The 21,693-nt window shown below is 37.9% G+C and overlaps 1 protein-coding gene and 1 long non-coding RNA gene across 2 annotated transcripts in view; one reads left to right on the top strand and one right to left on the bottom strand.

The window, feature by feature from the left end:
• PDE4D (phosphodiesterase 4D) overlaps nt 1-16,073 on the bottom strand; it is a 1,572,172-nt gene extending 1,556,099 nt beyond the window's left edge. The window contains exon 1 of the mRNA XM_027520402.1: nt 16,004-16,073. The gene's annotated coding sequence lies outside the window, so the exon portion shown is untranslated. The remainder of the gene's footprint in view (nt 1-16,003) is intronic.
• Nucleotides 16,074-16,107: 34 nt separating this feature from the next.
• LOC113879136 lies at nt 16,108-17,920 on the top strand. Its single transcript, XR_003507209.1, has 2 exons — nt 16,108-16,483; nt 17,491-17,920. It is a non-coding gene; the product is annotated as an uncharacterized LOC113879136 (long non-coding RNA).
• Nucleotides 17,921-21,693: the final 3,773 nt, after the last annotated feature.

Raw genomic sequence — 21,693 nt, 5'->3', positions numbered from 1 at the left:
ACCCCCAGCTAACCTCTAATGCATGAGAAAGGCCAGCTAAAATAATCAGAATCTGGCTTTGATAAACAGAACTCCCCCAGCTAACCAGTAGACTCATAGAAAATAATAAAAGGTTATCATTTCAAGATACTATGTTTTGGAGGAGTTTGTTAACCAGAACTAGCTAACTGATAAAACTTAGATAACTTTCCTCCAAATAACTGAGTTAAAAACAGGTAGAAGTCAAAAGAACTGAAATGACAAGTTACCTAAGCAATAGAGGGTGTAATTTTCTAATTAGATTTTTAAACTATTTGAAAACAATAGGAATATATCGCACAATATATTGCACAATAGGAATATGTGCAACATAGTTGCAAGTCAAAGTTAAATTATTAGTGTCCCCTTAAATTATAAAAGTGGGATAATCTTTTATAAATATAAACATCAGACACCTAGTACACTGTGTAGATGCCAATAAAAACAAAATAGGACCACATACGTTCTCCTCACCCCTCAGTCATTCTACCCTAGTCATCACAGGGGACTTCTGTTTTCCACAGCACTAGAGTCTATTTTTATTAAAGTAAACTACTCTTTCTTTCATCTTAAAAAAATTAACAACCTTACCAGACTCACTCACGGAACTGTAGCTAAAATAAAACCAACCATAATTTGCTTCTGTTCAGACTTCTGTACTGACAAAAGCATTATCTTTTTCCCCTTCCAAGGTTACCCTTCTTCTTTGTTCCTTTAAACGTTTTCCAGGAGATCTGCACGAAAGCATAAACTTCCACATTAGACAAGTGAATAAGGTCACAAACATGGAACAATGCATACACTGTTTGAAGAGGTCTTCTCATCCAAGCCTCCTTCACGCTCACAGCCTCACACAGGCCACAATTTTAGTCTCACAGAATCCATTTTATATTCTACTCCATAAACATATACATCCTTCTATAAAAAGAAACCAGGCCAAATTGAAAATGTTATTAAAATTACAAGTAATAACACACTGGTAGAGCCCTCTACATGCTCAGCCCCATGCTCCCCCTCACATGGTGTCTTAGCTCATTCAGGCTGGCACATCAAAATACCACAGGCTGGGTGGCTCATAAACAGCAGATATTTACTTCTCACAGTTCTGGAGGCTGGAAGTCTGAAATCAGGAAGCCAGCATGGCTGGGTGAGGGCCCTCTTCCAAGTTGTAGACTTCTTGTTTCATCCTCAAATGGCAGAGAGGCTAGGGAGCTCTGTGGGGCTCTTTAGAAGGACACTAACCTCATTCATCAGGGCTCTGCCCTCATGACCCGATGACCTCCCAAATGGCTCGCTTCTTAATACCAGTATATTGGTTATTGGGATTTCAACACATGAATTTGGGGGTGGACACAAACATTCAGCCCACAGCACATGGTCATCAGAGCCTGGGTTCCTATCTCCCTTTTACAGGCATGGACACTAAAGCTGGGGGTAACAGTGTGACTTTCTTGACGTTTCTGTTCCATAAAGTGACTAAATCAAAATTCAAACCCAAGCTCAGAGTCCTTTTCTATACACTATACTGCAGAGTAATACATTATTAGAAGTCAAAAAAAAAAAAAAGAAAAGGCTTTTCACAGAAAAGAAGACGACCAGGAATATATGTAAGAAGATAAAGGACAGATAGACGTGTGAGAAGAGAGACAACAGAGGCATTTACTTTTACATTGGATGACTGTGTAAGAAAAGCAGCTAGTAACTGCTAACATTTCTAGAACATTCTAAGAACACAATGGAAAACCACGTAATTTTCTATCATGTTATGAGCCAGCAGTTGAACAAGTACCTAAGATAGGATTTCCACACAACTTTGCATGTATTTTCACCTCTTAATGTTCTAAATGTGTTATTGTGGGCTGTATATACTTTATTCAACATAGGCTACTGCAATAAATTCTTTTTTATCAAAAGTATATCTAGAAAAAATTTATATCTGGGACAGTCATGCTAGATAATTGAATCTGCAGACTGCGGGAGACTACTAAACAAAGTAACAGCTGGTTTATTTCAGACTCTGCACAACTTGAAAGCTCTAGATCAGGGTTTGGCAAACTTTTTCTGTAAATGGTCTGTAAAAGATAGTAAATACTTTAGGCTTTGTGGGCCATGTGGTCTCTGTGGCAACTACTCAACTCTGCCCTGGTGCAAAAGCAGCAGTAGACAATATACAGATGAATGAGTATTGAAATGTTTCAATAAAACTTTATTTATAAAAACAGATTTGGCTCAAAGACAGTAGTTTGCCAATTCCTGTAGTAAAGCATAGCAATCACCCAGAAGAATAAAACACATTTATGCTCTTATCTACTCTCAGTGTAGGACTGACTTCCTGAGCCAATGTCTGTTCTTCCATTTGGTACACAATTTTTAAAAACTGGGCTATTTCCTTGCTTACAATCTATAACAAAATTCAAGCAGGTATTTCAAATCAAGGATTCTAACTTAGGCTAGTACAGTGAAGGCCAAAAGCCTTCAGAACACAGCCCAAGGACTGAAACAACAGAGCAGTCTGGACCCGCTAGTTTAGGGGCAAAACACTTTCTCCCTAAACACTTTAGCATCTTAATCATTTCTATATTAAATGACTCAATACCACTGAGAATGTTGACTTTGAATCAACAAAGGAAAGATTCCATTTAATCCCTTTAACACAGAAAAAACACAGAGACACATAAGATCTATTTGGAGAGACCCATGAACACTGGCTAGAAGAAGTTTTAGAACTAACTGAAGAAATTTTAGCTGTCTAGAATAAATACTTTATGAAATAACCAATTCCACAGATAAAAATAATAGACAAACATTTATAAAGCACTTACTATGCATTATTCGTCATTCCAAGTGTTTTACCTATACTAATTTACCTAAGGTACACAGCAATCTAACCAGGTAGGTACTCTTATAATCCCATTTTTCAGACAATGAATTGAGGTACAGGAAGACTGAATAACTTTCTCAGAGTAACACAGCCACTCAGAATAGAACCTGGCCCCAGGCACCATTTCTTCAATTGCTAAAAAATGCCAAGCCATTACCTTTTGGCTGTATGTAGGCTGCCTTATTTCAAAGACCATGAACGTGATACGACATATGTAAAATCTTTACTAAATAGAATATAATCTTTAGAATTTAACAATTGAGAAATGCCATTGTTTTTCAATGCCTGAGGGTAACGACTATAAGTGTTTTTGTTCAGATCCACCAAAATAAAAAGATTGCTTGTATGTTAGATTGAAGATATTTTATTCTTTTTCAGTGTTGCCTTTAAAATTGATTTTGGAATGTGCCAGGAAGATAAACAAGTAAATGGAGTTGTGGGAAAATTATTTTTAGGCACTTTTATTTCAATCAGATAAATATGAGGATATGAAATTAGTCTTTCTATTTCTTAGGTCAGGACATGAAAATTAGATGTTTATTTGCTGTCTTTATTTCTTAAATAGCTTAATTGTAAATTTGGCTTATATTGGAAGAAAGTAATTTGGTTGTCAAAATAACTGAGGTTACTACTGACTTATCACCCAACAAAAATATTTGATCCTAATATATCCAGAGTAAAGGACTAAAATGGTTTATGATGTTTATTAAGAGAAAATTAAAAGTTTGTGGGGAGATTTCTTTTAAATAGAAATGATCTAAAAAATATTTTTGGTTACTGAGTAGGCATCTGTGTTCTTTTTATTTGTGATATAAATATTTTTGCTAATCTCCAAAAGTTCAGAGTAGAGAGAAATCTCTGCAGCCTCTAGAAAATAGAGAAGCTGCAAACCAAGTTTATAGTAATTCCATCATTTGCACAACTCCAGGCAAGAAAAACAGTTGTCCAAAAGCTATACATTCTCTTCATAAGCAGTTTTTCTCAATAATAAGCTAGCATTCCCTGCAAAATTTATACAACACTCAAGGAACAGGAAAAGAGTAGAGAAGGCTTGAACAGTTTATATTTGCTGCCCATTTTTCATTTTCTTCCTACCCTTCTCTAAAAATACAAAGCAAGAGATTCAAACAATTGATACAGAAGAGGAAGAGATAGGTGGAAAGAGAAAAACATCCCATTACCACTTTCTTCACTACTGGACATAAATATTAAATCAATGGTAACTCCTATAATCATAATTTACAGTTATATATTAATAGCGTTGGAAAACTGTTACCATATGGGACTAAGATTTGAAAAGTTCTTAATTTTTTCTAGGTGATAAAGATTATAATTTTTTTTTCTTTTTTTTTTTTAATTTTATTTTTAAACTTTACATAATTGTATTAGTTTTGCCAAATATCAAAATGAATCCATCACAGGTATACATGTGCTCCCCATCCTGAACCCTCCTCCCTCCTCCCTCCCCATACCATCCCTCTGGGTCGTCCCAGTGCACTAGCCCCAAGCATCCAGTATTGTGCATCAAACCTGGACTGGCATCTCGTTTCATACATGATATTTTACATGTTTCAATGCCATTCTCCCAAATCTTCCCACCCTCTCCCTCTCCCACAGAGTCCATAAGACTGTTCCATACATCAGTGTCTCTTTTGCTGTCTCGTACACAGGGTTATTGTTATCATCTTTCTAAATTCCATATATATGCGTTAGTATACTGTATTAGTGTTTTTCCTTCTGGCTTACTTCACTCTGTATAATAGGCTCCAGTTTCATCCACCTCATTAGAACTGATTCAAATGAATTCTTTTTAATGGCTGAGTAATACTCCATTGTGTATATGTACCACTGCTTTCTTATCCATTCATCTGCTGATGGACATCTAGGTTGCTTCCATGTCCTGGCTATTATAAACAGTGCTGCAATGAACATTGGGGTACACGTGTCTTTCCCTTCTGGTTTCCTCAGTGTGTATGCCTAGCAGTGGGATTGCTGGATCATAAGGCAGTTCTATTTCCAGTTTTTTAAGGAATCTCCACACTGTTCTCCATAGTGGCTGTACTAGTTTGAATTCCCACCAACAGTGTAAGAGGGTTCCCTTTTCTCCACACCCTCTCCAACATTTATTATTTGTAGACTTTTGGATCGCAGCCATTCTGACTGGTGTGAAATGGTACCTCATAGTGGTCTTGATTTGCATTTCTCTGATAATGAGTGATGTTGAGCATCTTTTCATGTGTTTGTTAGCCATCTGTATGTCTTCTTTGGAGAAATGTCTATTTAGTTCTTTGGCCCATTTTTTGATTGGGTATTTAGATTATAATTTTTTAATTTAACTTGTACATAGTGGCTAAACTCAAAGCTTAGATCCTACATAGACATATTAGATGACAGAAGGAAGAGGACAGGCGGCAAGAGGAGAGGAAATGAGGAGAAAGGAGAGGGGACAGGAAGAGAGGGAAAGGCAAGGGAAGGGAGGGGAGGAGAAGAAGAGAAAAAACAGATGAGAAAAGAACAAAATGTATGACACAAATTGGGGAATTGATCACCAAACCAACTTTCTACTTTTCCCAGAGACAAGTAAGATTCATGCCCCAGCCTCCTTTCTATTAAGTGGGACCTTTACATAACCAAACTCGGGTGTAAAAAAGGTGAGCAATCCTCTGTGTATTTTTTCCTCTGCCAAAGCACAAGCACTTAGAAACTGGAAATAATTAGGTGATAAGAGAACTGCCATAAGAAAACCACCTGAATGAGGGAAATTTGCCCATCAGGAATATCCATTTTGGTAAATGGGTATAACCACTATGGAAAACAGAATGGAAGTACCTCAAGAAACTAAAAATAGAAGCACCATATGATCCATAAATCCCACTTCTGGATATACATCTGAAGGAAATGAAATCATTATCTCAAAGGGAGATCTGTACCATAGCAGCACTACTGACAACAGCCTAGAAACAACGTGTGTCCAACTGTGGATGGATGGATTTTAAACAGGGATACACACACACACACACACACACACAGTAGAATATTCAGTTCAGTTCAGTCGTTCAGTCGTGTCCGACTTTTTGCGACCCCATGAATCGCAGCACGCCAGGCCTCCCTGTCCATCATCAACTCCCGGAGTTCACTCAGACTCACGTCCATCGAGTTGGTGATGCCATCCAGCCATCTCATCCTCTGTCGTCCCTTCTCTTCCTGCCCCCAGTCCCTCCCAGCATCAGAGTCTTTTCCAGTGAGTCAACTCTTCGCATGAGGTGGCCAAAGTACTGGAGTTTCAGCTTTAGCATCAGTCCTTCCAAAGAACACCCAGGACTGATCTCCTTTAGAATGGACTGGTTGGATCTCTTTGCAGTCCAAGGGATTCTCAAGAGTCTTCTCCAACACCACAGTTCAAAAGCATCAATTCTTCAGCGCTCAGCTTTCTTCACAGTCCAACTCTCACATCCATACATGACCACTGGAAAAACCATAGCCTGGACTAGATGGACCTTAGTTGGCAAAGTAATGTCTCTGCTTTTCAATATGCTATCTAGGTTGGTCATAATTTCCTTCCAAGGAGTAAGCGTCTTTTAATTTCATGGCTGCAATCACCATCTGCAGTGATTTTGGAGTAGAATATTACTCAGCCATAAAAAAGAAGGAAATCCTGCCATTTGCAACAATATGTCTATAACTTGAGGGCACTATGCTAAGCAAAATAAGTCAGGTACAGAAAGGCAAATATTGTGTGACTTCACTTATCTGTGGAATCCTAAAAAGCTGAGTTTATAGAAATAGAGAGTAGAATAGTGGTTGCCAGGGACTGGGGAGTGGAAAAAAGAGGGAAATATTAGTCAGAGAATGCAAACTTCCAGTTATAACATGAAAAAGTTTAGGGATCTAACATATAGCACAGAAATGATAGTTAATAATACTGTATTATATACTTGAATGTTGCCAAGAAAGTATGTCTTAAATATTCTCACCAAAAAAAGAAAAATGGCAACTAGGTGACGTGATGCAAATGTTACCTAACACTGGTGGCAATCCTTTTGTAATACAGCAGTCCCCCCTTATCCTTGAGAGATAAGTTCCAAGACCGGGGATGCTTGAAACCATGGATAGTAACAAACCCTCTACCTACTACTTCTCTCATTACATACTTACCTATAATAAAGTTTATCTGAATTGCCAGCATCACTACATGACCTTTGAAGCCATTATTAAGTAAAATAAAGGTTACTTGAACACAAACACTATGACCAGTACAGCTGATTTGATAATCATCTACTAAGTGACTAACCAGTAGGATATGCTGGGAAAAGTGATAATTCACATCCAGGGTGTGACATGCAGCAGAATGGCATTTCATCACACTACTCAGAATGGCATGTAATTTAAAATTTATAAATAGTTTATTTCTGGAATTCTCCATTTAATATTTTGGGACCTCAATCGATCTCAGGTAACTGAAACTACAGAAAGTCAAACCTTGGACAAGACAGGACTACTATATGTAAATGTATCAAATCAACTCATTGTATGCCTTAAATATACACAATGTAATATGTCAACTGTATCTCAATAAACTTGGGGGCAGGAGTTAAAAACAGTCTTTCATTAAAATTTTAAATTACTGAAGAGTCTTATCCAATCATTAAAGGTAGAAGAAAGTTATGACAATGGTTCCAGATGGCAGTTTTCAACATGTACTACAATCACCTTAGTAGATGCAGAAAAGTTTTTTTTATAAAATTTAGCATCCATCAGTGATAAAATCTCTCCAGAAAGTGCTTATATAGGGGACATACTACAACATAATAAATTGCCATCTATGACAAGCCCATAAACACCACCATCCTCAACAATGAAGAGCTGAAAGCATGCCTCTAAGACAGGAACAAGACAAGGATGCCCACTCTCAGCACTTTAATTCAACATAGTATTGGGAGTCCTAGCCACAGAAACAAGTTAAGAAGGGAAAAAAGAAATCTAAATTGGAAAGAAAGAAGTACCACATATCACTATGGCATAACATTATACATAGAAAATCCTAAAGATGCCATCAAAAAACTAGTAAAGTACTAAAGCTTATCAATGAATTTAATAAAATTATAGATTAAAAATTAATACACAAAAATATGTTACATTTCAATACACCAACAATGAACTATCAGAAAGAGAAATTAGGGAAGCAATCCCATTTACCATCACATCAAAAAGAATAAAATACCTATGAATAAACCTACCAAAGGTAGCAAAAGACTATACTTGGAAAACTATAAGACACTGATGAAATAAGTTGCAGACAACACAAACAGATGGAAATATATACCATATTCATAGCTTGGAAGAATTAATATTATTAAAGTGACTATACTACCCAAGGCGAACTGCAGATTCAGTGCAAACCCTATCAAAATACTGAGGGCATTTCTCACAGAACTAGAACAATAACTTTAAAATTTGTATGTAAAAACAGAAGATCTCAAAGAGCCAAAACAACCTTGAGAAAGAACACAATTAGAAATATCATGCTCCTTGACTTCAGACTATACTATAAAGCTACAATATTAAAAAAAAAATTTTTTTAAGTATGGTACTGGCACAAAAGGGCTTCCCAGATGGTTCAGTGGTAAAGAATCTGCCTGCCAGTGCTAGAGTTGCAGGAGACACAGGTTTGATCCCTAGGTTGGGAAGATCCCCTGGAGAAGGAAATGGCAACCCACTCTAGTACTCTTGCTGGGATAATCTCATGACCAGAAGGGCCTGGCAGGCTACAGTCCGTGGGGTCACAAAGAGTCAGACGTGACTGAGCATGCAGACATGCACTGATATAAAAATAGACACACAGGTCAATGAAACAGGATAGAGAGCCCAGAGATAAATCCATGTACCCTTGGTTGATTAATACATGACAGAAGAGGCAAGAACATACGATGGAGAGAAGATAGTCTCTTCAACAATGTTGCTGGAAAAATTAACAGATACAGGTAAAACAATGAGATTAGAACACTCTTTCGCACCATACACAAAGATAAACTCAAAATGGTTTAAAGAGCTAAATGCAAGACCTGAAACCATGAAACTCCTAGAAAGGAACATAGAACACTCTATGACCTAAATCACAGCAACAGCTCTTTAAATCTGGCTCGTAAAACAAAAGAAATAAAAGCAAAATTAAACAAATGGGACCTAATTAAACTTAAAAGCTTTTACACTGCAAGGGAAACCATCTACAATATGAAAGACAACTAATGAAATGGGAGAAATATTTGCAAATAATGTGACCAACAGGCAGTTAATATACAAAATATATAAACAGTTCACACAACTCAGTATTAAGAAAACAAAGCATCCAATCAAAAATGGACAAAGGAGCTGAATAGACATTTTTCCACAGAAGACATACAGATGGCTAACAGGCATATAAAAAGATGCCCAACATCATTAACTATTAGAGAAATGCAAATCAAAACCGCAATGAGATATCACCTCCCACCTGTCAATATGGCTATCACCAAAAAGACCACAAATAAAAGTCGTTAAGGATTTGGAGAAAAAGGAATCCTTGTACACTGTGGATGGGAATGTAAGTTGGTATAGCTGCTACAGAAAACAGTACTGAGGTTTCTCCAAAAAATAAAAACAGAACTGAGCTATTTCAAATCCTAAAATGTGATGCTGTTAAAGTGCTGCACTCAATATGCCAACAAATCTGGAAAACTCAACAGTGGCCACAGGACTGGAAAAGGTCAGTTTTCATTCCAATCCCAAAGAAAGGCAATGCCAAAGAATGTTTAAACTACTGCACAATTACACTCATCTCACACATTAGCAAAGTAATGCTCAAAATTCTCCAAGCTAGGCTTCAACAGTATGTGAACCGAGAACTTCCAGATGTTCAAGCTGGATTGAGAAAAGGTAGAGGAACCAGAGGTCAAATTGCCAACATCCATCAGATCATAGATAAAGCGAGAGAATTCCAAAAAACATCCACTTATGCTTTATTGACTATGCCAAAGCCTTTGACTATGTGGATCACAACAAACTGTGGAAAATTCTTAAAGAGATAGGAATACCAGTCCACTTTACCTGCCTCCTGAGAAATCTATATGCAGGTCAGGAAGCAACAGTTAGAACTGGACACAGAACAACAGACTGGTTCCAAATTGGGAAAGGAGTAAATCAAGTCTGTATGTTGTCACCCTGCTTATTTAATTTGTATGCAGAGTACATCATGAGAAATGCTGGACTGGTACTCCTATCTCTTTGAAGCACAAGCTGGAATCAAGAATGCCAGGAAAAATACCAATAACCTCAGATATGCAGATGACACCACTCTTATGGCAGAAAGCGAAGAGGAACATCAAGAGCCTCTTGATGAAAGTGAAAGAGAAGAGTGAAGAGGCTGGTTTAAAACTCAACATTCAACAAACTAAGATCATGGCATGCGGTCCCATCACTTCATGGCAAATAGATGGGGAAACAATGGAAACAGTGACAGACTTTATTTGCTTGGGCTCCAAAATCACTGCAGATGGTGACTGCAGACATGAAATTAAAAGATGCTTGCTCCTTGGAAAAAAGCTATGACCAACCTAGACAGCATATTAAAAAGCAGAGACATTACTTTACCAACAAAGGTTCATCTAGTCAAAGCTATGGTTTTTCCAGTATCATGTATGGATGTGAGAGTTGGACCATAAAGAAGGCTGAGCACCAAAGAATTGAATGCTTTTGAACTGTGGTGTTGGGGGATACTCTTGAGTGTCCCTTGGACTGCAAGGAGAACAAACCAGCCAATCCTAAAGGAAATCAATACTCATTGAAAGGACTGATGCTGAAGCTCTAACACTTTGGCCACCTCATGCGAAGAACTGACTCATTAAGAAAAGACCCTGATGCCGTAAAGATTGAAGGCAGGAGGAAAAGGGGAGGATGGAGGATGAGATGGTTGGATACATCACCAACTCAATGGACATGAATTTGAGCAAGCTCCAGGAGTTGGTGATGGACAGGGAAGCCTGGCGTGCTGCAGTCCGTGGGGTCACAAAGAGTCGGACATGATTGAGCGACTGAACTGAACTGAAAAACCAAACCACCATATGATCCAGCAATTTCACTCCTGGGTATATGTATCCAAAATTAACCAAAAACATTAATTCAAAAAGATACACAGCACCACAATGTTCAGAGTAGCACTATCTACAATAGCTAAGATATAGAAGCAACCTAAGTGTCCATCAACAGATGAATAAAGATGTGGTGTGTGTATACACACACACACACAGAGGAATACTACCTAGCCATAAGTGAAATTTTGCCATTTGCAACAACTTGGACAGACCTGGAGAGTATTATGCTGTGAGATGTCAGACATAATGTGGTTATTACATATATGTGAAATCTAAAAGATAAAATTAACTAGTGAGTATTAACAAAACAGAAATAGACTCACAGGTATACGGAAGAAACTAGTGGTTAGCAGCAGGAGAGGGAAGGAGGGAACAGCAAGATAGGGATAAGGGATTAAGAGGTATAAACTACTATGTATAAAATAAATAAGCTACACAGATATATTACGTAGCACAGGAACTATAGTCAAATTTTATAAAAACTATAAATGGTGTATAATCTTTAAAAATTGTGAATCCCTAAATTGTACACCTGAGACATATAATACTGCACATCAACTATACCTCAATAAAAAATAAATTAAAAAAATTTTTTTAATTTTAAAAACTATACTACAAATTAAATTCTTTCATTTCCAGAAGGTTCTCTCATAATTGCTGGGTGAAGTATGTAGGATAAAGACAGGAGAAAATTCATTTCATTTTTTATTTGTTTTACTTATTGTGCATCCTGTATAGTTTCATATAAAAAAAAAAGATTCTACACGTGGTAGAACTGTTTCAGACTCACCAATAGTATTATTAGGAAATAATTAAACTCTTTAACAACAGTGCACTCAAGCAGCTGAAATGTAGGACACACCCGTGGCCAATAATCCAAAAAGTTGTGATGACCTTTCAAAATAGAACCAGTTAAAAATCTGAGATTCAAAACTGTTGACTGAACTTTCTAAATTGTTCAGAAAGTCATCTTGACCATTCACTTTATTCCTGGTATGAAAAGCCCACAGAATAAGCATCATCTTAACGTATATGATTATTTTGTTAGTTAAATTTAATAAAGAGAGAAAACACAACAATAAAAAGTTCAAGAACATCTGTCAATCTAAATTTTCTAAGTCACTCTTTCTTCTGAGGAAACTATGCCCTCTAAAAACAGTTCTAAATGCAGACTGTGAGGGAATGCTTATCTGAATACTAGCTTTGCGCTATATCTAAGTGGAGGGAAAGTCACAGTACCAGCTTAATCCACCCTGTCGGAGGGAAGTAGACGTTGCTGAGAAAGCTAATCAAACTTCAGGTGAACAGTGAAGGGAGACAGCCACACACGCCACAACACTGTTAATCGGCTGTACCCCAGTACAAAGTACAAAGTTTAAAGTCACAAACAAAAAAATAAAGAATTACCTTTATTTTTTTAAAAAGAAAGCTAATCAATAAGAAATGTGTAGGTCCCATTAGCAGTCATGCCTCATACATTCTTCCCCCAATGCCTCATAACCATTCATCTATTTTCTGTCTCTATGAATTTGCCTATTCTGTACATTTTATACAAATGGAATTATACAATTTAAAGGAAATGTATGTGATATTTTCCATTTTTAAAATTGACTATTTATACCTTTTATTAATATCCTGATAATACATAAGTAACATGTATAGGGCACTTAGAAGTTTACTAAATATATTTTCACATACAATATCACTTTCTTATTGTTATAGTAACCCTACTGTTATTTTTATACTCAAGTAACAGACAGATAAGGACTGAGGCTCTGAAAACCTTTGTAATTTTTCAAGATCAAACACTGAAGACTGCTTTTGCTCTAAAAAGTATTTATTCAATTCTGGGGATATACTTTTAGAAGTAAAGGAAACTAAACAGTGCTATGAAGTTTTGTAATGATAATAACGTCATTATCTTAGCCCAAATAACTAAAATATTCTTTAATCAGCACTTTCTCATCATGCTGCTGCTATTTACCAATACAGTAAAACACCAGGATATATATACCATTATTTCCATTTTACAGACATAGAGACTGAGGCTTAAAAAAATTTAAAAGACTTGAGCATGATCTCACTAACTCCAAGATCAATTTACTAAGTCATTTTGCTTCCTGAAATTGGAGGGATACAATTTTGGTTTGTGATTAGTATAACAGAAAATTATATCACCTGCATATATTTTATAATTAAAGTGGAAAAATTGATTTTTTAATTAAATGAAAGTTCCTCCTCTTCCAAGGGGTAGTGTCAAGCTCCACAAACAGAGAGAATCATACAAATCTAAAGCTTTTAACTCTGGGTTGGGGGAAGGAGAGGAAGTTTTTTGTTTTGCTCTACTCTAAAAAAGCTCCAGGTGGGACAGCAAGTCTTTTGAAAACGCCAACTAAGGATAATTAAATTCTTCAGCAAGAGTAAGCAAAAAGAGTAGTTCTATATATAACACTGGAAAAAAAATATCTTAGAGAAGAGCAAATCTTTCCAAAAGTGAAATTCACCAAATGAAACCCTGGAAAATGTAATTCAATCAAGAAATATTACTTAAGCCAATTTGCATTCATGAGTGCTTTGCAAGTTTATGATGTAATACATTCCTTGTTGGATATATCTTTGTCAAATCCATCTGTCTATGGGAGATATACATAGTTTTACAGAACCTTATCTGCCAAAGAACTTCCACAGTCAGACAAAAATGGCAATTGGAAATAAAGTACAGAGGGAAAAGAGATCAGCTCCTGCTATTCGGAAAATGTTTCCTTTCTGCACAACATCTTGCTCACAGATACCTATCCCTGGACACCTGGTACTCCTCTACTCTTTCCTTAAAGTCCTGCCCTTTCATGTAAAACAGATGTGAATCCAGAGAACTGAAGAGGTGAAAGTCCTACAGGAAGCTCCAATGCAAGATGTCAATACTCCCAACAGAATTTCCCTGAGCCGTGTTCTAAACACCTTCTGAACTGCATGAGCAGCTGATTAATATCCGATAGCTGAGCATAGGTCATTTGCATTTGATTCATCTCAATCAGAGCTCAAGTTAATACTATACAGAAGGAAGGCATGAAGAGGTGGGAGGGAATGTGATAGCTAGAGCAAGAAAGCCATACTGACACTACGCTGAGAGAAGGAGCCAGCTTAAAGGTCAGAAACCAGTTCAGAGAAAGCTGCTTCCACTCTCCCCACTTCTTACCCTACATGGGCCCCGAACCACCGGGAGGGGTGAGATTACTGTCCTTCAGTAGATGCAATCCTTTCTTCACTGATACAGTCGGTTAAGACATAAAATAATGACTGTCAACTCTTAGTATTAGTGTCTACAGCCATGGAAACTAAATAAAGGAACTTATCACACTATCATAATTAGAAGTTCATACTCTTTCTTCACAGAGAGCATGTTTCTAAAAGAATGTATTAGAATTATATGTTTTAAAACTATTTTACATATACTTGGCTAATACAGAAAAGGATTCTGTTATTTTTCTCTCCTTTTATAAACTTCATTTGTTGCTGTGACCTAAAAGGGGTCATATTTTAGAAGGCAAAAATATTTTAACAACAAAATTTTGCATTTCCAAAGTGAATGAAACATAAAATTTTGCAAACACATAACTATTATTTCTTTCCTACTGACCAAATCATGTCAGTCATTTAAATAGGTGTGACCAAAATAAACTGCTCTTAGGTATAAAAATAATATTTTTATAGGAATTGGCAAGTAACTATTCTAGCTATTAGAAATTTACACTGGCCACAGAAACCCGTGATTTAAAAAACTATTCAGATGATTTATGCTTGAGGCTTATGTACAGCACAAAAATATAGATTTGTATCTCTAAGTCTAAAGATGAAAATTTAGACAAAAAGCAAACTGGAAACAACCCAAAATTGTAAGAAATTACCTAATTTTGTGCCATATTGAGAAAGATATAAAAATTATGTGGAAGACAATATTTATTTCTAATGATTAACTTCATAGAAAAAAGTCTGATTTTTTTTTTTTTAATGACAGGAGAAATCAATAATGTTTTAAAAGCAAAACATGAACTGCTTACCCTCACCAGTCTATACTCAGTATTAACTCTATCCTGCAGTATATGCTATAGAAGGTAATAAAATGCTGATGTTTTCTAGGTTCTCCTCTCAATCTGCTCTGGCTTTATCTTCAACCTGGTTACCAGTAGAAGTCACCCCCAGCAATTATACAAACCTAACAATGGCTTCCCTGGGATAATTTGATCTGCTCTGACCACACATTCCAATCCACATACTTTCTTCTGTTTATGTTGTTTCCGTGTGTTTAATATGCTTCTTAAAGGCTTTAAACACACACACACACACACACACACACACACAGAAGCTAGGGAGTTCTCATTCAGCTCCCCACCATATAAACAGAACCACTGAGGAGCATTTTTATACATGTAAAAATATTCTAGTTATCCATAGAATATGCCTTGGTACAGCTTCAGATGACAGTAAAGCAAAGCTTTGCTGTCATTTCACATTTCTCCTCTTTCTGTGCTCTGAGTGTTGTGTACCTGTGTCCCAAAAGGACTGCCTGTCCTGACTGCTCCCTGCCAGCTGTGGACCATGTGGGTGGGAAGTCTTGAAACTTGCCGGACTCAAGGGCTCTCAGCCATGGCTTTGACACCAACAATCTGTTTTAACCTGCTCGTATTGGACCTTTCTCACTTTCCAGACCCTTTAACACAAACCCGGCTAGCAAATGCATTGAAGAGCCTCCCTCAAAATACAGCTTGACTCTGATTCGTGGCAAAAAATAAAAGCTGGAATAATCCTGCCAGGTCTTAGAAGCTTTACGATTAATTGCATTGAACTTGATACACAGAAAACAGCACCTTGAAAATGAATCATTTGCTACTTCAGTATTTTCTAATTACCATCACTCCCTCTTGGGGCATGTAATTAATTTACGGAGTTTTAAAAAAAAAAAAAAGTCAGGATTACTCACACGGTCTTGAAGATGCAATGTCAGCTATTTAGGACAGAAACATCCAAGGCCGTGTTAGAACTCAATTACGACTACATATGCGTTAAAGCAGGAACTGGCAGGCCTCTGGACTACAGCAACTATAGGACTTGGGCTTCTCGTACGCTGGGCTATAATTTATGGAACTGAGCCCCAGATCCAGCCAATCATTTAGCTCCTCATAACAAGTCTGACTGGCTCTGGAAAGCTGAAAGGGCTGCACTAGAACAACAGAGATGAGATATTCCACATAACACTCAGCTTATCTGGAATCACTTTCCCTTGCAAGGCCAGAAAAAAATCATAGCTTTACTGCCCAAGGGAAGCACGACAAAGGACTGGGAAATGCGACTTCACCTGGAGCAAGATCTGTTATGCTTTGGCAAGATCAACCTCGCCGACCTTAAAGGACCCAGGTACCCCTGGGACACAGAGGGCAACCACAGCAGCAAAAACCCAAAGGTAATTTTCATCTTTCTTTTTATTTTTAGTGGGAGTAATGCTGAGTTGAAATAATATGCATTAAGTCACTCCGGCGACTAGGTCCACTTTGATCTCATTTTACCTTTTTCTAATCTCATCTATTGTAGGGTCATTTGTTATTGAGTATGAGTCCAGGGAGGCTTAATGTACCTGAAATAAATTTAAAACCAAAATGATCATTTGTGGAGGAAGAGAGATCATTTTCCAGAAAGGTTTGAGAGCTATCTTTTCAGAGGGACAGCCTTTTCACCCACCCACAGAAACAAGAATAAAGGCAGCTCAGGCAGGGAAGAGGGAAAAGGGGTTTCATGAGTACAATTAGATGCTTTTAGTGTCTTAAAAGGAATAACTGTGCTCAGATAGTGAATTAGGAAAATGGGTTATTGTACTGGCCCACAATATAGCTATATAGCTATGCATGGCTATATAGCATGTACCAGAATGTACCTTGGTGGGATTGTTGGGGCAGAAAATAATGTTAGAGCCAGTTGGCATAGCCCCCCATGGCCTAGGTTTCTGTTTTCCTTGCAATATTTTCCTTATTTCCCATCACATTTTGAAGTATTAGTAATACCAACTACTTGTTATACCAAACTTTCAAACTGTAGTTATTAATGCATCTGTGGCAAACATTTTTAAAGTCATAAGAGATGACTAAAGAAAAAAAAATTTTTAATGGAATTAACATACATGATATACTTTACCTAATGACAAATCCTTCCAAATCCTCAACAAATGATGTGTCTCTTCAGCAAATTTTGTAGCAAGTGTAACATTAGCAACCAAAAAATCATTGTAAAAACTTTTAAATAACAAAATCAATCATTATGCTTTCAAAGTGACAGCAGAACCTCCACAATATAAACTCATGTCAGTTTTATATGCTCCCAAAGGAAGAAGCCAGGAAAGGAAACTTGCTTTGTTTAGTGATGAAATATAAGGAACAGGAACAGAAAAGACATTTATGCTCTTTTTGTTTGCTCTAGATGGCTGACTGAATTTAACTTGAGATTTGACACCAAGAAGAAAAACAGAAACACAGGGAACAGAAAAAGTAATCCATTCATAATCCCCCCAAGATCTGTTCTTTGAATTGTCCAACTTGTGACTAACCAGGGAGGACTATTTCACTACGTTTAAATATTTTTTACTTAATTAAACCTTTGTTTACTTGACAGTGCTGCTGCTCATGGTGACTGTGTGAGAACTGAAACTTCTGAGGGAAGCCAGGTTGTTAAAATTGTGATTCCATTTACTCAACAATAACAAGGATGATCTAGTCTGAAAGGGAAAGCATGCTCTTAAGGTAACGTTGGCATTGAATCTTCACACCCAGAATTTTGTCATTGACTCCTCAACACCCAGAACTCCCTGTTTCTCATTCCCCAAATAAAATTATGTTAAGATCTCTTCAAATTCCAATGTTCAAATCATTTTTCAATAGACAAGACCAAGAATACTCTAAACTAAGGCATTTAAATTATTTCACATGATAGTTGCCCAGAAATTTCCTACAGGAAAATTTTACCTTTGACAACTTTGAAGATAACCATCTCCCCACTCAAAACAATGGCAAGCAACCAACTAGCAAGTCTTTGAGTCAGAAGCTTTCATGGCTTCTGGACATTCTCTGTGTCAACATAAAGCTCAGTTGCAGACAGACCCCTGGCACCCTGACCCTTACAAACACTAAAGGTTTTGTTTGATTCAGCTGCAAGCTGTTCATCTATTAGCAAGCAATGTTCAACCAAAAACACATTCATGACGAGAGCTTTCTAAAAGACCAGCGTGGCCTTCCCTCCAATCATCGTAATAATCACGATAGCCTGAGACATGCTACTGCTACTTGGCAACTGGGGGTGAGGGTAGATATTTAGAACCTGGAGTAGTCACATAGCTGGGAAAACCTCACACTGGAAGAAAGGAAGTGATGTGTCAGTACAATCCGACTTAAGCCAATTATATCATTCACATTTGATTTCAATGCCCTATTTAAAACAATGCAGTGAAGAAGGAAACTTAAAAATACATGCCAATACACTGATCTTTTCCGAAAGTTGTTAGTGCAGTGTGCTAAAGTCTCCTTATAGCAGGCATCATTTCCAATCCAACAGGGCTTGTGCTAGCAGGCTCTAGCTGGAGAGACTACATCCATTACCACCATCAATTAATAGCTGTTGGCTCTCGCACCTGGCACCAAGAGGGTTCATGGTACACAAAGGTCATTCAGACAGCTAAATTCTGTTCTCAATTCATTTCCTGGATCTCCATCTCACAGACAAGAATTTAGATGATCCCAATTAAAGCAAAGTACTCAGCAATGCAAACCTTTAATCTGAACCAAGAGCCTTCAGCCCATCTTAACTATCAGAGCAGCTCTGGTTGACTGAAAGGTGTCCCTAGATCTGGGCCAAGAACAGTTTTTAGGCCCACAAGCTAATCTGCCTTGCCCTGCAGTTCATGTGGCCAAAGGAGTCGCTCATGAGAAAACTCTTAAGAAACATTCGGATCCACCAAGTTAGTGTGTCAGACCTGCGGAGGTTGGCAAGAGGTTAACTGTGCTCCAGGTGAAATGGATAAGTAGACTCATTGTTTTCACCAGGTTGGACTCCACCTAAAGAAACCCTAGATCTTGGACCAGGTTGCTGGTGGGGGGCAACTGCTGACAGTTCAAACGTCAACTCTTGGAGCCAGTGTCTGTGGTGTTAACATAAATACAAGCAGTTACTCAGAAATACATCAGCTAGAAGTCCTGCTCACCTTGACAAAGCAAAAAAAAAAAAATTTTTTTTCATTTACATAAAAAGTCATGGTTACAAGAGCTATGAATCTGTGGTCACTGCAGGGATTAAGCTTATATTCTTGGTTTAGATAACAGAACACATCATCTGGGTACATAGACCTCATAATCGAACTTGTTCTCGGCACATGGGGGGAAATTTTGGGGGCTGCTTTTTAATTATCTGAGAACATGCATGTTTGGAAATGTACTAACAATGCATGTGACAATATTCTAAACCATTATTACACATAAAATTAACCCAAATCAACAATCTTTTGTGCTCGTACATAGTCAAAACCCTTCTTCTTGGTAATGATATATCAACAGTCATACAAGAGTACATACACAAAACAGACAATTACTTACATTTTGCAAGAGAAAAGTTTGAAGGGTTGCATTCTTCATATTTGATGCCAAAACCACCTCTTCAAGCAATGCGTAAGCATTATATTAATAGCATGGAGGCTGACAGCATACACTCTGAGTTAGACTGCCTGGGTTCAAATCCCAGTTCTGATTCTTATCTGTGGACTTCGGGCAGGCTACTTAAGAGATCTGTGCCTCAATTTCCCCATATGTAAAATGGGGCACTCACAGTAACTACCTCCCGAGGCTGGTGTGAAGATTAAACGGGCAAAGAACTGAACTTAGAACTGAGCCTATTACGTAATAAATATTCATCAAGAGAAAACTGTCATTTGTATCATAATTATTATAAGTTCACTGCAATAAATGTACACATCAAAAATGGAGTTGAATTGCTGAACAGTCAAATATGGTAAAATATATCTATTAACATCATATATCTCATTTGGGGAAATATTCATGTAAGGTTTTGTCTTAAGGCCTCCGAGATAAGAGTTCAAGGAGGTGGGTCTGTTCCCTGTCAGTCTTCTGTCTGGTTATCACTTGACATTTTCAACCCTGCTCTACATTTATTGTGTCACACAATGGCACTAACCTAGGACATTACACAGAAAGGGTAATTGTAGTAGACATGATTCATATGATAGTTGGTCCAAAGTTCGGCCTAGTTTAAAGATTCCTGCATGAAGGCAAAAAAATAATGGAAGCCATTCATTTCAGTCATAGAACCCTAATCAAAAAAGAGTTGAAGGGAGGGGGAAAAAAGAGAGACCTGTCACAAACAGCTCTGGTGATTATCCAAAGACAGGAATCATGTCTAGAATTCATGCTGACTTCTCAGCATAGATATGAGAGAACACTGAAGCTAATTATCTCCTCTCCTCCCAGGAGAGGGGATTTCTCAGTTTAGGAGATTATTAACTGGAACTTCAGCTTACTTACTGAGGAGGTACAGAGAAAAAGAGTCTGCTTGTTAAGGGAACAGCTGCCCTAGGGACAGACAATGGCCTGCTGCGCTCTTTCATTCCCACATTCCTCATTCATCAGTGGTCTCACCCTTAATCTCCTTCCCCGCCCACACAAACCCCCACCAGACACATCTCACTGCTCACAGGGCCTCAGGGACCCCATACTCTCTCACTGCTGTGCTTCCCAGGAGGCATCTCTCCATCTGTGTGCCCTTCCCAGCACCGACCACCAAGACCAAGGACAGGCCCCTCCTTGAGAGCAAACCCCTTCCTCCCACCTCCTCTCCATGCAGGGTGCTTATTCCCTGATGGTCAATTCATTAATCAGCACCACTTACCATATGAATTAGCAGGACAAATAACCAGGGAGAAAACTGGGGAACATTTTCAGTTTAGGGAAAAAAAAAATTTTTTTTCAAAATGAAATCCAAGGTACTTTCTTCAAGATCCCAAAAAATCAAATGTTAAGACTTAACAGTCCCATGACCAGCCTCATCTCTGCTCTTTCTCAACAAGTTGATAAAGAAACACAGGGAAGCCTACCTGGGATGCTAGAAATGACTGCATATGTGAAAGCTGTGTATGGGGCCTGGCAGGGAGTTGAATGAGCTAAACTAAGTCTCCTTATTCTAATTATCCTGCTCCTGGGAGAGGAATACAAAAGGAAGGGGGTCTCAATTCCAAAAGTGAGTAATTAGCTCCCCTACCCCACTACACTGCCTCAGATCCAGAGGTGGACACTTCATGTGTCCATTCACTCCACAGCCCACTCATGCCGCTGAGGCCTCCCTACCCACAATATTGCTGCAGTCCAGGCCTGTGATTGAGGGGACAGGCACTGGGCATTGGACATACACCAAGACAAGGAGGATGGGAGGGGCTGAAGAATTCAGAAAACAGTGTGTTGGAGGATAACCTTCAGAACTGGGACATCGGTCCAGTGTATCTCTAGTGCCTCTCCCACTCCACCTGTGCCTCGCCCCTCAAAAGAAAAAAAAAAAATAGTTTTGCTAAATCTCTCAGCTTCCTCCACTAAAGTGGCTTGCAAAAGAGCCTGTCCTCCCCTCTCACCA

Source organism: Bos indicus x Bos taurus, chromosome 20 (assembly GCF_003369695.1).
Source record: "Bos indicus x Bos taurus breed Angus x Brahman F1 hybrid chromosome 20, Bos_hybrid_MaternalHap_v2.0, whole genome shotgun sequence".
NCBI lineage: Eukaryota > Metazoa > Chordata > Mammalia > Artiodactyla > Bovidae > Bos > Bos indicus x Bos taurus.
Note: the sequence above shows the minus strand (reverse complement) of the source record. Positions and strands in the feature narration are given on the sequence as shown.